This window comes from Zootermopsis nevadensis, unplaced genomic scaffold, assembly GCF_977971745.1.
Source record: "Zootermopsis nevadensis isolate Lab colony 2312 unplaced genomic scaffold, Znev_1.0 Znev_ptg000061l, whole genome shotgun sequence".
Classification (NCBI taxonomy): Eukaryota; Metazoa; Arthropoda; class Insecta; order Blattodea; family Termopsidae; genus Zootermopsis; species Zootermopsis nevadensis.
The window spans coordinates 10,323,712-10,340,109 of NW_028259192.1; the positions used below are offsets into that span (position 1 = coordinate 10,323,712).

A 16,398-nucleotide genomic window follows, 5' to 3' on the forward strand; every position below is an offset into this window, starting at 1 on the left:
GAAGCAATTCAAATTTTAAGTTGAAATTTTTAACCAAGTTACCGGCATTTCAAGGGACCATACTGCCTCTGTCATCGGGGCTGAAGCGACAAACATCGCAAAGCTGGTCGTTAATATCAAATGAAAATCATATTCCCATATCTTCGTGGCCATTCCAGACATCCTTCCTATCAGCAAAAGTACTTCGTCGTAACATGCCGTCTGTTGTACCTTTCTTCCCAGTTCTCTTCAGGCTGTTTTCAATGACTTGCGTACACCCTCCAGCCACGTCGAGCCATGTTATCACGTCCCACAATCATCGTTGCTTCTTTGTAACCTAGAAACTTATGTGAGCAGATTTCATTGCCGGCTACGGGACTGGAGGATGGCTTTCTACGACTGAAAGTGCACATTGATGGCGCTTTGCTAAGAACACGAGAAGCGTCCAAAGGCCCAGACCAGTCAAGGAGATACAATGCAGTGCGTCGAAACAACACGATATCTTGGGATGACCCTTAATACGCAGCTGACATCGACGACGAGGTCAAAACAGGTTTGAAGAACGGTAGCTGAAATACTAGGCGTGCCTGACGCAGTCCTTAATAGGATAGGTGGCCTGCCGATCAGAAACGGAGTGTTCCTTCATAAGAATCTCGTCCGTCCAGTGATAGATCATGAATACCTCGTCCAAAGCTCAGTTTCTCGGAGCCATATGTCAAGAAGTTGAAAGTGCTGCAATCCAAGTGTCTTTGCATTGCGACTGTCGCATCCTGGGACGTTTGTAATAAGAAAATTCACGAGGATTTGGGGTCCCCTTTTTCTCCGACGGCATGAGGGCGCTGGGAGTTTAGACCCAAAGTTAGCTAATGCGGGAACCCCTTTGTTCGTCAACTTTAAAGGCACTTTTGCCTACAAGGGATGCTTTCAGTTACCCACTGCCTTGACTAAAGGTGACCGAAGCGTAGAAGGCAAGTCGTGACTGTGGCCAAGTAGATACAACGATCAATGACTAACACCACTGGGCTACCCTGACTGAGGTTTTCCGTGATTTTTCTCAGTTGTAAGGAAAATGCTGGATTATGGTTAAAAGAGGAAAGGCCCGCCTCTCCAGATGACGGAACGTTTTACGTTTTATATTTACTAGACGATGGATAATATCCAAGGAAAATTTTATTCAATTGATCATACACATAATTCACGTTTTTTCTCCATATTAGGCAGCCATGTTGGTGTCTTCGCTTTGTTGACATCTGTTATAAGAATCTTTAAAAGTGTAAGGTAGCGAGAAGCGACATTTAGACAAATGCAGTACGATTTGGATCTTAAAAAGTTTCAAGTGCATGATGTTTGTTTCGCAGAGCGTACAACATATTTCAAAGGCACAGTAATTGAACAAGAAATATTGTAACAGTTATTGATGTTTCATTTCACGCTTTAATTTGTGTTCGTGACGACAGCAATTTTTAGAGCGTTTTATTTTAAAAGTATGACTTAATCGTTAATGTGGGTTTATCGACAGCTATATTGTGCGTGCATTGTTGTACGTCATTATGAAACACTTTCGGTAGTGTGGTAAAAAAATTTATATTCTCATTGAACGACAGTGTGTAGCAAAACAACGTGTATGAAATTCAAACTAGGTCCATTTAAATGCACGTATTATTAATGACGTCTCTCTGTCGCAGTCCAATCAGAAGCGAGCGAGGGATGTTCACAGTTTGGCCCGAGTTTGTGTGGGTTCTGTCTAGTACATTTTTTCATTATTAATTTGTGTACATTTCCTGCCAAAAGTGTGTTCCGGAGATAGTGACACGTGATAACGATGGACGCATACTGTGTTATGACTCAAAGTTCCTCATAAAGTACACACGTTTTCGATATAAACTAAAAATAACTCCTGTTTCAAACGCATTGCCTTTTAGGATTACGTACACGTCTGAATTGTACACATGACGATAGCATACGAGATATTTTTGTGCATTATTTGTACACTGCGTTTACTGCAGCTGTTCCAACAGCTACCTCAGCCCGCAGTTAATAACGCTCGTGATTCTGTACAGTGCTGATAGCATAACATTCAGTTCGGTGGTTGAAACAGTGATTTCGGGTGTGCTGCGGTCGGTTATGGTCGAATGAATGGCGACACCATGAAATACAGACAAATGCTTTTGATACTGTACGCTCAGCACTGAACTGATACGTATATAGTAGCATCTTCCCCTTTCTTTCCTCTACCCCCTCCACGCCCCGCACATATATGTGACGTCATAAACCGACACGGTTACAGAGTGAATACGGTGTACGTGACGTTTTGACTCATTCATACACGTGCGTTTTATTCTGTGTCTGGATTTATTCGGAATGGAAGCTTCGTTATTTCCGCGACAGAGCTGCCAGCTTGTTATTTTGAACCTACGTGCTGCCCTTTAAATTTTTTGTGAGAAGCAAAAATTATATGACGTTTTATGACATCAGCTAATGAAATAAGTGTAAGATATTTATTAAATAAAAACGTCAAGGCACGATGACACGGTTTCAAATATTTGCCATTATCAGCAGCGCTCTTGGAAGCCCTGTGTTCTGTCTGCTGTTTGAGGAAAACTTACGCATCTCCAGGAAATTGGAATCAAATATCTAGAAGTTTCGGACCTCCTGGGGAGACCTAGACGTGGATGGGAGGATAATATCAAGCGGGATCTAAGGGAAATAGGAGTTGAAAGCGACTGGATTTTGTTGGCCCAGGACAGGGACCGGTGGAGGGCTTTGGTTAATTCGGTGATAAACCTTGAGGTTCCGTAAGTCATCTAGTTAGTAAGTTACGCATCTACATACTGTCTATATCAATAGGCCTGAATCATACGTTCAGAAAATGACCAATCATCACCGAATCGTGACGTAATTAACGCGACAAAAAGGAGGTAGCCTACCCTGTGAGTCTCATGCCTAGATTAGTGGATTCGTCGCTAAGAACCGTTTGGATTTGATTTTTGGGGTGTATGAATGAACAGATCCACATAAAGTAAAGAAATTCTTGCCTCTCGTCTTTTATGCCTCTAATTTATCCACGTTTTTTGCGGTTTTAATGCGGTTGAATTGTGAACCTTGTCACTCATCTCCTAGATCAGTGTTCCGCAACGGTTTTTTCCCGCGGTACGCCCTAAATTGTCAGAGACATGATGGCGCACGACTAAATTTCGCTTCACGAAAGGGAGGTGCAATGTGTGTGTTAGAAATCTTAATTAGAGAAGTTAAGGTATTGCATTTTTTTCTAACTATAACGTCGAATTATGACCGATTGTACCCTTAAGAAGAAATCATTATCACTTCGACGGAATACTTAATTGCATCACGGTTCTACACGTGTGTTCTTTCATGCTTCATTACATAGAAAATGTACTTATTTTGGTAATGATTCTGTTCGATAGATATCATCCTCAAAAAGGATTTCGTTCCGTTTAAGAGCGCATGTCTGGGTAATCCACACTGAAAAGTCTACGTTTCACCGTCCCAATTAAGTGACAAAGACCGACTGACTGTTGGCGTAATGATGCTCTTGTGCAGTGCATCTTGAAGCGCCGACCTATGTTCCAACTTACAGTGTTTAAGTACATTTTAACCTACTTCCGTATTTACAAGGAAAGACAATTTAATGTTCAATTTGGTGTTTTTGTTTTAAACTGTTTGAAGGTCACATCATTTGGGGCCACACTTCCCACCGCCCCCTGGTGTTTTTAACTAACTTTCTAGTTGCGACTAGTGTGTTACATCCAAGGTTCGGAGATGCTGTACGAGATGTTATGAGGGAGTGTGTAACTGTTAAGGACGGTTCTGTATCAGCTGCATCTTGAATGTCGAATGAGAAGGGATGAATAATTAATCGGGATGCTTTGAACGGAAGTGGTTGTAAACCATCTTTATTGAAATTATAGACCTGCAGAGGCCTTCCTGTGTTATTGAACGTGCCGGATTCTTTCCTCCATAAGCTAAGACTTAAAATGTATGCTATATTTTAAGGAAACAGTCGTTAAATTACTGTCTGAAGTTCCGTAAAGTCAAAAATAGAACCGCAATATACTGGCGACAAGTTACGATATTTTCCAGGTAATTAGTAATTGTTTAGTTTACTTCCAGAGAAACCTTGTTAACTGTGTAGAGTAGCTCTGGTATCAAAGGCCAGGGCTCGATACTCTGCAGGTGCAACGAGTTTTATCGTCGCCACGACGTTCAACTGGCTCTGGAGCTCATCCAGTGTCTAATCCAATTGAATTATTGGGAGTTTTCTCTAGTAATAATGACCTGACACAAACTTCTCGTACCGAAATTCGGACTGCGTGGAGCTCCACCTCCATACAGAGCCATGAGGCGATTTTAAGATGCTATGACTAGCAGAAGTACAGCTCGTAGTGTATTACAAAAAGAAGTGTATTTTGTTCAGAGTATTTTAATTTACCTTCCAAGTTAAAACAACTAAAACTCATTCCATGGAGCAGAATCCTTGGAACTCGTAACTGTATTCTATTTCTTACCGTTCCGCTTGAGGACAGAAGCAGATCCAGTTTCCGAAACGTGTTCGGTTCGGAATACAAGACGACGTCCAAAAAACATGTAACAGTAATTGAAACCAACCATGTTCTTTGGATTTGTGCATATATAATCACATTGTCGTTGATTTTGAAAATTGTGGATGTGGCGAACTGTCCTTGTTAAAGGCGTGGGACAGTGTTTTAAGGGATGTTGAAACTTGATTTTTTTTTCTGCCTCTCTAAGCGGCTGTTGGTTTAAAAGCTTTTAGTTTGAGTGAAATTGATTTCTTGTGACCGTTCTCAATGAGGCTTTTAAATGTTCAATCATCGGCTTAGTTTTATTGGTAAATACCTCGGTTCATCGATCATAGCAGACCCTCATTCACTTGTTTTTCCCCAGAAGGTGGGTCTACAAGAAAAGTGATCACATGACACCCGTTATTGAAGGAAACTATATATCTTGAAAAGTCTCTTCCATATACACGATATAGACTAAGTAGACCATCTCAAATTTTTATATGGCAATTTCCTGTAAGGCAAAAATAGTTTTTTTTTATGAAAACTGAAAACTCTAAGAAAATCGATCGTTGTACACCGGAGTTTCGTCATATCTCAAAGCTAAATGCTTAGTATGGATCCGGCTTGGCGTCTCTGAAATAACATTTTGAATGACCTATTACTTGTCCGACTTCTGAAGTCATGTTCATCAGATAACAGCCAAGTGCCTGGTCAGATATGAAGTTCCTTTCATAGGACCGGCGGTGTGATGTGTTGCTTTGTCAGGGCTGCAACAGCCTTCAAGGGGCCGTGATAGAAAACCATGGAGCGGTGGTTGGATGATGATCAGCGGGTTTAACCGAAGAACTCTGGGAAAAATGTGCTCTAGTGCCATTTCGTCCACCACGAATCTCCCTTCAAGCGAAACGGGAGTGAACCCTATTTCCGCGGTGGTAAGCAGCCAGCGTTAGAGCCCGAGAATCTTAAATTAGGCCACGACCACATCCTTTCCGATTTATTGTTTATTAATCCTGTCATTCGATACGGTATATAATACGATTTACTAACGGTGTCGTTAAATAAATATCAAATAATTACGTTAGTAATTTGAAAGTAAATATTCTTGAACCATTACATAATTATTAAAATTTATAAATAGCCCCTACTTCTTTTTCCTTTTTGTTTTACTCTTCAAGTTGTGAGCGTAATTTAATAGACTACATTTTTGGTTTTCGCTCACCAATATAAGCCTACGGAGTGTGAAGTTGTAGCCGGCTAGCTTGACTGGTGAGTTACAGTTTGCACTGTTGAGTGGGTCTCTTTGTGGAGTAATTTTCCACTCATTTGATTGCAGTTCTTGTAAAGGGCATGATGGTTCACACATCAGCGCGCTCTGTTTGCACAAGCGAGCTACTGTGTTCGGACTGAAGAGAAAGTTGGCTAGGTGAAGTGTTGGAATTAGACAATTGAAAATTTAGACGATTCCAGTACTGTGAAACTCTGAGAGTGCTTAAGATAAGAGACAGCCTCAGATGGAACGTAGTTTACAATTTACACTGTTTACACAACCATAGTTTTTTTCTAGCAGTATGGAAATGTTAATGGGCAAAATAAGTTTCACTGTTGTTTTTCCACTAACCTTATTTCACTAGCTTATACAACTGTGGGTATAAATACTATTGTCTGTATTTCTAGTGCCTTTTAGAAACCTGCAAAATGCGAAAGAAAGACACCACTACGAAAACCTAGACGCAGATGGGAAGGAAATATTAAAATAAATGTTAAAACAAAGTGCGAATGTATATCAGCTGGATTCATCTGGATCAGAATATGGTCCAGTAGCTGGTTTTTGTGAATACGGTAATGAATTCAGATTTCGTAAAAGGCAGGTAGCTTTTTTCCATCATCGGCTCAAGAAGGGCTCTGTTCCACGAAGGCAGAGTAATAATTTTCACACCGGCTGAATAACTGCCCTTGTACCGAGTTAGTCAATTAGTTGTGTAAATATGCTGTGGGCTGATGAGATGTTGGACTACATTACAGCAATATTTGGTTATGAATCTAATGGCTGCTTTACTAGTATTTGCCTTTGGCAGCTGTGGTATTGCGTTTGAATGAATAGCTTAGGTTATGTAAACGGCCTGGTGCCACTTTCTTTGTTAGTAGTACGTTAATTCATTAATAACAGTTTCAGATTCAACAACGCATTCGGCCTTCACCGCGTTAACGAGAAAACAATAAGATGGTTCCTTGTCAGTTTTAACGTCATTGTTAGGGGGCTAACATACTGTCGCGTCTTTGGTCCATTTGGAGCTGAGCCAGTCATTTGAATCCTAAACACACATCACATTGCAGTCCTAAATTGTAAGCTCAGCTGACACAACACTGCTGATGGTCAGCTGCAGGACGTTTCAGCGTTGCTGAATTCTGGGGTACGACAAATTAATTTCAAATTACAGAATTGTAGATGAAGAGTTCCTCACGTGAAAATCGATGTCAGTACTAGGATTGTTGAATGCTGCGTCGTGTTATCGATAGTCGTTTCAGTAGGATATTTAATGGGGATATTTGGTTTTGACGTTCTATGCTACTACGTTTGTTGAATACAAATATGAAAGAAAAATATATAAATGTCTACTGCATTTATTTATTTATTTCTTGATATTTATTTGTGCTCTTTTTAGATCGTTCGAAACTAAGGCTAAGCTTTCAGTAATTCTGCCCGTCGTCTGTCCACATGTAACAGATCGAAAATCGGTGAAATCATTTTTGTGAAACTTGATACTGGAAAATTTTACAAAAAAATTGTCGGCACGTTCCAGTGTTGGTTGAGACTGCACAACAATATCGGGCATTTTATTTTGTTGACCACGGAAGTGATTTGGGTGGGAATGTCCGATGGAAAATCTGCAACCTTCAATACCAACTTACCAGTCAGCAGCGCGACGTGTGGGGAATCCCACCGAGAACGTCCATCACCCAGCCAGGGCCAGTGCAAATTTTGTTGACGTCAAAGAACTCCGACATCTCTGGCCCAATTCGCAAAAGTCAAAGTTCATGTTCTTGTGAACGAGACAGAAATATTACTCTAAAACCGGACATTTCCTAACTTTTTCGTTTCCTTTCTTAATTTGTTTATCTTCTTCTTTGTTTCAGGTACGTTTCAGCTATTCCAATAATGAGATCCTGGTGAATTTCGAGAATATAATGCTGGGAAGACGGAGTCGCGCGTCAGGTATTTGTTATAAAATGGCTTTTGCTTTATTAATAGCTGTAATTCTTAATCGGAGCAGGCCACAAACCCTAATTCGTAAAAAATACAAGAAAATACGGTTTAAAAAATTCTGTATACGAACACCAGCGCAATGATGTAGGTCGCGCGAGTATTTAGGTGTTACTTCTAACGTCGCCACCCATATGAATGACATTTTCGTTTTGTGTTAACCGCATTAAGCCACAATGTGATTAGCTTGAATATATAAGCCTAGGAACTGTTAATAAGTCCATAACTGCCTCGTTGTTACTCTGTTGCAATGCACATGGTCAGATAACTACGAACAAAAAGTCGGTAAACAGAATTGCAGGACTTGCTTTCTAATTTTCATATTTAATTGTGTATAATTATTATTCTCTTCAAAAGCCTCGCGGTTTACTTAGCATAAGCTCGCGGCACACCGGTTGCTGACCACATTGCAACAGGGTTTGTTTTTAGATTAGTAGCTCTTTGGAAGATCGGCGCTGTATTGAAACGTGGACTGCAGAAACGTAAGAGCAGCATTTCGTGATCGACGCGTTTGCAGGACTGTTACTGTGAAGTTCAACCATGTATCGTCATATATCGCTGTGTAGAAATTCTTTATTCCGTCGGGAGTTCTGTGAGCTTAACTGGGAGCAGAATGCATAGTGTTCCCGTGGTAGAAACATGGGGTGTTATTTACTCTGAAATCATATTTCTCAAGGGATCATTCTTGACCAAAGTTCTTGTACAAATTGTAAATGATTTAGATCAGCAGCCATTTTTAAGCAATGAAACTTTCGTTATATTTTGTAATAATCAACGTTATAAGGAAAGCTGGACATCCCAACAACATTTTTCGACAGAGATAGAAGAAGCTACCAGTAACATGAATAAACAGAAACCTTATATAATGTTTACTGTGCCATGAAATGTGTTCCAGCCAGGTTAATGCTAACGAGCTGTTTTTAAGCTTGGGTTGCTTTGAATGAAACTGTTAGCCCTTCCAGAACCCAAATATTAGAGGAACGGATTTGTCACAGGTGGCCTATGAATTAAATACGCGAAGTCTACACAGACATACAAAATTAACAAGATATATTAGTTATATTGCGGTAACAAAGTATGTCAAACAGGACTTAAACATCATGCTTCTGTCTAGAATTTCGAAGGTACCAAGATTGAATCTCGGTACGAGAACTATCTCACCCTACTGAGATTTATCGTTCTTTGCCTCATTTCTCTTGAGGTGATCGCTGCGACAGTTCTTAAGAACTGGACCACCACCACTTTGATTTATATTTGTTGCAATTTATAATTTTCAGCCATTCTACCATTCGATATGTATTCTTTTTAGTTCAAAAAACATTGTTAAATAACCCACGTCTTAACAACCATAACGATGAGTGATCATGTACAGACAAATGGCGATTATGCAGTTATTACTTACCCATAATCAGATGTTTGGATATAGCGTTATTAATAATTAATTCACCGCCGAGGTGAAAATATTCCACGCTATGAATGTACCTTCTGTTCATCCCACTACCTACATTCTGCTTGTTAAATATAGGTAAACGTTTACTTTTGCTTTCGATAACATTTCAATCGATCTTTTAGGTAATGAGAAAATACAGTGTATGTTCTTGTATTGAGTATGCTTGGTGATTTGGGCTTCCTTGTGACGTAATACATCTTTTTTAGCTATTTAATATGGAGATTTTATTGCTGAAATGTTAATGTTGACGAGATAAGTATTTTAGAAACGTGTACACATTGTAAATAGTCCTTTCATTCTGACTTGTGATGACAGATACGAGATGCGATCGGAAAGTTTCAAGACTGTGTCAATAGAGGGCGAACCGGATGTAGTACGAGCTTCTGCCGCTAGGGGGTGCGGCCTACATTCATAGTGAATCAGTGTGCCAGCCGGCATCATCGAATTAGCATTTGTTTCTTAGTTACGGGCGTTTTGGTAGTGCATTACACCGACCCTCCTGCGATTTCGGAATGGCGGATTTTCATGAACAAAGAGTGTGCATCAAATTTTGCCAAAGACTCGCCAAAACGGCTACGGAAACCTATGAAATGCTAAAGCAAGCATTTAGGGAGTCCGCAATGGGTCGTGCACAAACTTTTGTGTGGCATTCACGTTTTAAAAATGGCCGAACCTCTGTCGATGATGACGAGCGTTCTGGACGACCATCTTCGAGCACAACGCCCGAAAATGTTACGAAGATTCGGCAGGCCATTCACGAAGATCGACGTCGTACCATCAACGACTTGTGCGACATTGTTTGGATAGGCTATGGGACCTGTCAGCTGATTCTAAAGGAAGAACTCCACATGCGACGCATTATGACAACGCGCCAGCGCACACCGCCCTCAAAGGTCGGCAGTTTTTGGCCTCAAACACCATGGCCGTCATCCCGCACCCTCCTTATTCGACTTCTTCCTCTTCCCAAAGATGAAAATTCAGCTAAAGGGAAGGAGATTTGAGACGATAGAAGAGATTCAGGCAGAATCGCAGATGGTGTTTGACAGGCTGACAAAGAAAGATTTCCAGGGATGCTTCCAGGCTTGGCAGCGGCGCTGGGATCGTTGTGTTCACTCCCAGGGGAATTACTTCGAGGGTGATGGATGAATTTAATACCTGAGATAAGTGTACGGGTTTTTATAGGCGCAGTCTTGAAACTTTCCGACCGCACCTCGTATTCCCAATCTATCCAGCCATACTGATGATGTAGGTCTAAAATTGAGAGCGTTTCAAACTAATCTTCCACATCACCACATAACAATTTTTTAACGTGAGAAACAGAAGATATTATGAAGGAGATAAAAACAAACAATTTAAAATTTACAGCAGGAAAGAGTGAATACAGCTCAGAACTCGCAGCTTAGCCACTCGGTGAAGTTGGTGATCTTGAAGCTTGAAATTTGCTAATGGCTGTTCTAGGCACCGCAGCTTTTCATTTGTTTAGTGGTCGTATAATATCACTGTTGAATAATAGGCTGTTTCAAAGGTTATTTCTGTTCTGGGCCGTCATATAATGGAATAACACTAATTTTTATCAGTACACTGTAGGTAAGAATTTAAGTAATATAATTTTGACATGACCTTCATACAAAATTATAATAGGAATTCGCTATCGAAAGTTCCTCTAATGCTATTTAACGGGCCGACGGATTCTCTCTTCACATAATGCGGCCTACTTTTTCACTTTGCGTAAAAATCTAATAACTTGCAGTTGTCGGAGACTCGTCAGAACAAAAACCTACTTTCCTTGCTTTCTAAACGCGTCTGGCATTGAAGGTAGGCCACTGAGTCCGTTCATCAGGCTCCACAGATCAGACGTGCTTTTTCTGAACTGAACTTAGTTAAATTACGTATTTGCAATAACTACGAATATTCTGTACTTTTCCAGTGATGCCTTAAATATCAAGTAACCAGTTGCGTGGAGCAGTCCTTGAGAAATAGATGGTCGCTCAGCTGGTCCAGACATTGACAACCCTTATAATGAATTCTTGGTCTACCAGCCATGTCGGGTTGTTTAATGGAGAAATCACCGACGTTTCGATAACCATCTTCGTTCTCGTCCTCAGGCTACTGAAGTCGAGTACTCTGAGGACGAGGACGAAGATGGTTTTCAAAACGGTGTTTTCTGCATTAAATCGCCTGACACTGCTGGTAGCCCGAGAAGAATTCATTGTAATTAGTCGCCGTGAAAGCCTCAGATCATACATTGTCAGCCCTTAATTACCGTGTTCACAATAGCCAGCTACTTGACCCTATTATGTGCCGTTTGGATTCAGACTTCATTCGCTTGCCTTTTCTTCAAAGTTGAGGTCTATTGCACATCTTAACATTTTGAACATCGATCGCACGTTAACGCTTCGAAGTATAGTGGTAAGTGTGAGTGTTAACTGCTTTTACATTCAGTAACTTTATTTTGACCACAGAATGTATTTATGCATTTGATATGATTCTTAGAATAAGGAGTTATTATTTCCTTAAACACAACCAATTTGTTTCTTTAATGGGAGCGTTGTGTTTTCTTATGGTAGTAACTGAATTTTTGTGGTTTAATGGAGCTTCGTGTTTCAAAGGACAAGGTATCGTTTCAGAATTGATGTAAATTTAATTGTGTCATTTTAAAGAATGTTCTTTTAATTCTTATAATTCATATGTATTTACTAATTTTTAAATCTACAGATATTTTCTGATGAGCCTCCGTAGCCGTCGTGTAAAACACAAATTACCCTCCCATGCGCTATCATGCATGTCTGTTAATATTTACTGAAACAGAACTTTTTCGCAGCAAGCATTCATTAACCACTGTTTAAATGTTTAATATGTTTTCCTTACTCACTGCAAGTCTGCTTATTTCTGAAGGTATAGTCGGCGTAGTAGTTTTTGGCCGGTGGAATTTTCAAAGGGAAGGCTAGGAGCGAGTCATTTGTGCGATATTATAATGCTGACTGCATCGAGGAGCTTATCGGACTGAACGCCCAAACAAAAGAAATACGCTGACCGTGCCACCTCAGGTACACAGACTAGGCCCGTCCGCCAGCTCCGTTAGCTTCTCCACCGGCCAAAAACTACTGCGCCGACTATAGCTTATGTTCTACGGTGAAACAGCGTGGTATTGCGCGGAATTTATGTCCAGTTGCATATTTTTATGGAAGTATTTTGTCATGAGTCAGCAACAATGCGTGGGTTATGTGTTGTAGTTTCACTTTTTGTATTTTTCAGTGAATTTTCACTGCCTTTTTGCTTTCTGTGTCGTATTTCATATGAACAGTGTTCTTAATCTTTATTACACTGAGTACGAAGTGCATGTCGTGAATTTTGTGCTAACCAGTAGTTCACAGAAAACTTTGTTATCGACAAAACGAAGTAAAGGAAGGCAGGAGAGTGAAAAATTGTTGGAAGTTTTAGTTTTACATAAGTAATGTTGGGTGGGATTGAAAACTGGCCGTTACAAGCAATGCGAACCTTCTCTTATTTGAATCTCCTTTTTTCCCCTTTGAAGTAGTGATGATGGCTGCTTTAACGCGTTTAATATGGTTGCTACGTTGGTAGAATACTCCAGAGAACACAATAATGAAATGTAAAATCAAATTTTTGTGGCGAGAGGAGTTGAAGACTGGATTTTTTTTGTGTGTGTGTACTTTGACAGCCTCTGTTGCAATGAATATGTGAGGCAGAGGACATTTATAATTTGACTGAGAAATGTGAAGGAGCGCGGACGAGTTTTCTTGATACACCTCCTGGCCGGTCATTGATTGTAACAAATGCAGAAGTTAAGGAGAGGGGTAGATGACCAGCGCACCCGAAACAACAGAAGAATAATCACTGGTTAATTGAAGATGAATAAGTGACATTTGCATAAATAAGCTCTGAAGAAAGAAAATATCTAACCGGAAACATTGATTGAATCAAGAAACATGTGGGCAGTTGGACTAAATTAATTCAAAAGTAGGCGCAGTTAAGCAAAAAATAAGATATGCCTAATTGCTGTATTATCATTTTGTAAAACTTATAATAATATAATTGATAATGTCAGTAACGTGGGCACATCTTTTATTTTAAATGTAACGTTCTGATTTTTAAGATTCCGCATTTCACGATACTGCTGTTACACTCATCTCAAATTTTTCATATGGCTGTACTCGGGAAACGTTGACCATATATTTTTGAAAGCCGTACCGCTGTGTTCACCTGCATGACCATTACGTACCTAACTGTCATTTGATCCTAGAGTTACAAAGAGACACGCGAATGGACACACATAGAGCTACTTTTTCCTTTGAAAACAAACTTCCCGGGCCCTTTTCCCCTTAAGGACAAAGGCTAAAATTAAATTACAGCGATAAACTAAATATTTTAGTCGACGTTGTAGCACAGCCTGCAGAATAATGGGTCAGAAAAACCGTAGGAAAATTCACATCCTTTAACCAAGACAAGGGAGTATTTAACTGAGTTGGATTCTTTAACTTCTGCAGCTGTCAAGAATTAACGTTCCTGTGGCATATTGGGGCTTAAATTTAATTCTGAAAGAACTGGTCCCTTGTAGACAAGTAGTAGTACTTTTCTGGCAGGGGACCGGCCCTTCGCAATGTCTGTACGTAGACGGGACAACGCATGATTAATAATAATTCCGACACGATACCTAAAATTCTGATGGCATCATCAATGTATTAAGGTACTCATTAAGTCAAATATGGAGTGTCCCCAGCGTCATTTTTGTCGCACTCATCTGAATGGTGTGTTATTGGCTCCGAAACCGACGTTTTTGGCACACGGGTCTGATTTTCTCGGCTCTGCTGGTCGGTCGTCTAGATCTCGTCTGTACCGTCGTATAGGTTGTGCATGGCTTCAGACCCGGTGTTCTTCGTGCACGAGTAGGAATTGGAAAGGAATCGTGAGGTACGGTCATCACCGAAGAGATGAGAGTGAATCGTGATGGACGTATACCCTCTTGAGTTGACGGTTTTGTAAGATTATAATTGCGTTATCTACGGAAGGAATCGGGCGCGAACATCGCTAATTACTCCATTCGCACACACCAACTAATCTGTACGTCAGACACTTACAGCTCCTTGCCACTCAGGGGTTTCAAAGCTCCGGTGTGAAAGCATTTGCTGTATTATGAACTTTTATTCTCAGTATTAGGGCTTGTATCGAATTACGTCACAAAGCAAGAACCGAGCTGGTTTTGCTAAGCTGTAAATCGCTTGTCTTCTGACGAACTACGAGTAATTAAGTAAAAAAAAAAGTACATGGTGAGGTCAGTTCTTGAATGCTAATAGTTTCGTATTTGGTAAGTAATTTTTTTTACTTCTATGTAACCCAAATGCACATAACTGAATTCACAAATGTTGCCACTTGACTCGATCCTGAGCCAGTTGAATCCAGTTCCCGTTCGCAGACCCCATTTCTGTATTAATGTTCAGTTTAATACCCTTCCATCGTTACTTAGGTTTCTCAAGTGGTCTTCCTTTCAGGTTTTCCTGCTAAAATGTTGCAGTTACACGCTTCTCGCTTTCCCATGCGTGCTGCACGTTCATCCCATCCTTGTTGATTTTGTCACTCTACAAAATGGTGACGTGTGCAAATTATGAACGTGGCCTTCAGTAATATGGCGAATTCAGTAGTTCTGTGGTAGAAAAAGCAGGTCTCTCTTCAGCGGGACTAGAAAATTCGAGATTTTTGTCAGTCTTGTTAGCCAGACGAGAATCTGAGTTTGAATTTTATTAGGCCCGTGTAGAACGTTCAGTGACGTATGGGCACCCCTGACATCATCCTAGACATGATGGAGTGCGCAAATCGATCTTCAGTTTTCACCTGTAAGCTGGAGATTGCGATGTGATGGGAAGCCCGAACCATTGACACGAAAATAGAGGAAATTACGAAAATCAACGGACTGAACCAAAAGACGAAAAGTAAACGAACTTGGGTATGAAATGGAAATTCAAACTGAATTACACGAATATGAACAGAAAACAGATGATACATTCAAAATAAAATTCACTCTGTTAGTGTGTGCACAGTGTAAAACGTTGATTTTCTGTCAACATGTACCTTATATATTGCATTGCGTTTTGAAAACATATTTCTCTGCCCGAAAGTACAGTGAAACACGTGTTTACGTATCATTGGGATGTATTATTATGATTGAATTTCCATTAATGAGACGTTTTAAGAAGTAATTGCTCTATAAACATGAATATATGGGAAAATAAAATAATTGTTTACTTTCTTTTTTAATTTTACAGTTATGTGATTTTTATTTTGGAAGAAAGGAACGCTAAGAGAATTCAAGTACTCTGTTTTGTTCTGCTGGTGGTTTTCTGGACATTGAAACATGAAGACTACGTAAAGGTATTGGGCTTTTATTGTTTTAAGTTCTGTGAGCTTTTAGTGCAGTGTCATGGCGAAAACTGTGTAAGTCCGCAAACATTGGCAGAGTCGTACAAGTTCCTGCCGTACGTGACTAAACGTTCTGACCCGACTTGTGGGTTCAGGTTCTATCTTTAAGTGCTGCGGTGGGGAGGGGGGACTATATGGCGTCCAACACTTTTGTAAGACCTGTACCAGAGCACACGCTGTTTCGATGACAGTAATTCCTCGATGCTATTGTTAGTTACCTGTTTCAGAATGAAACCGAGGTCTACACTATCATGATCTCCGTATATAAATGTGCCAACAGCATCGTAATATTCGAATTAGATTACATGTTTAATAACGGACGTCATATCATTGGTAGGCCAGATCCATATATATCATACCCGCAATTTTGTGAACTTTGGTAACGGGAGATACCTTCAAAACATTGGTAGCCAATTGCAAGTTCATGCAGTGTTACTGCGCAGAAGACCACAGTCGACAATTTCACGGCCGTGAGAACCTGAAATCTCTGCTGCTAAAATGATGTATGGTAAAGAATGTTAGAGAAATTTTATAAAACAACTTTTGTGCAGAATATAAACAAAGAAAGTAAGAAATGAATAAGAGGAAATGAAGACGCTACTAAAGAAAGTGAAAGGGAAACGCAAGTAATCCAAGAACATCATGGCGACAATGCGAATCCTTGACAAGTTTCAAGCATTCAGAGTCAGTTGTTGCCAAAACTGCGCTAGTTCTGTGTACACTCTTGATGT

General features: G+C 40.1%; 1 protein-coding gene across 8 annotated transcripts in view; it reads left to right on the plus strand.

The window, feature by feature from the left end:
* The window catches only part of LOC110838220 (beta-1,4-glucuronyltransferase 1), a 142,391-nt gene that overhangs the window by 84,671 nt on the left and 41,322 nt on the right, over positions 1-16,398 (plus strand). For 3 of the 8 annotated variants that reach the window (XM_087340879.1, XM_087340881.1, XM_087340877.1), the window contains one exon: positions 7,656-7,734. The exons of 2 other annotated variants lie outside the window; for them this stretch is intronic. The gene's annotated coding sequence lies outside the window, so the exon portion shown is untranslated. Of the gene's footprint in view, positions 1-7,655; positions 7,735-15,513; positions 15,620-16,398 lie in introns of all 8 variants that reach the window. 3 more of the 8 variants (XM_087340880.1, XM_087340878.1, XM_087340882.1) reach the window with 2 other exon arrangements.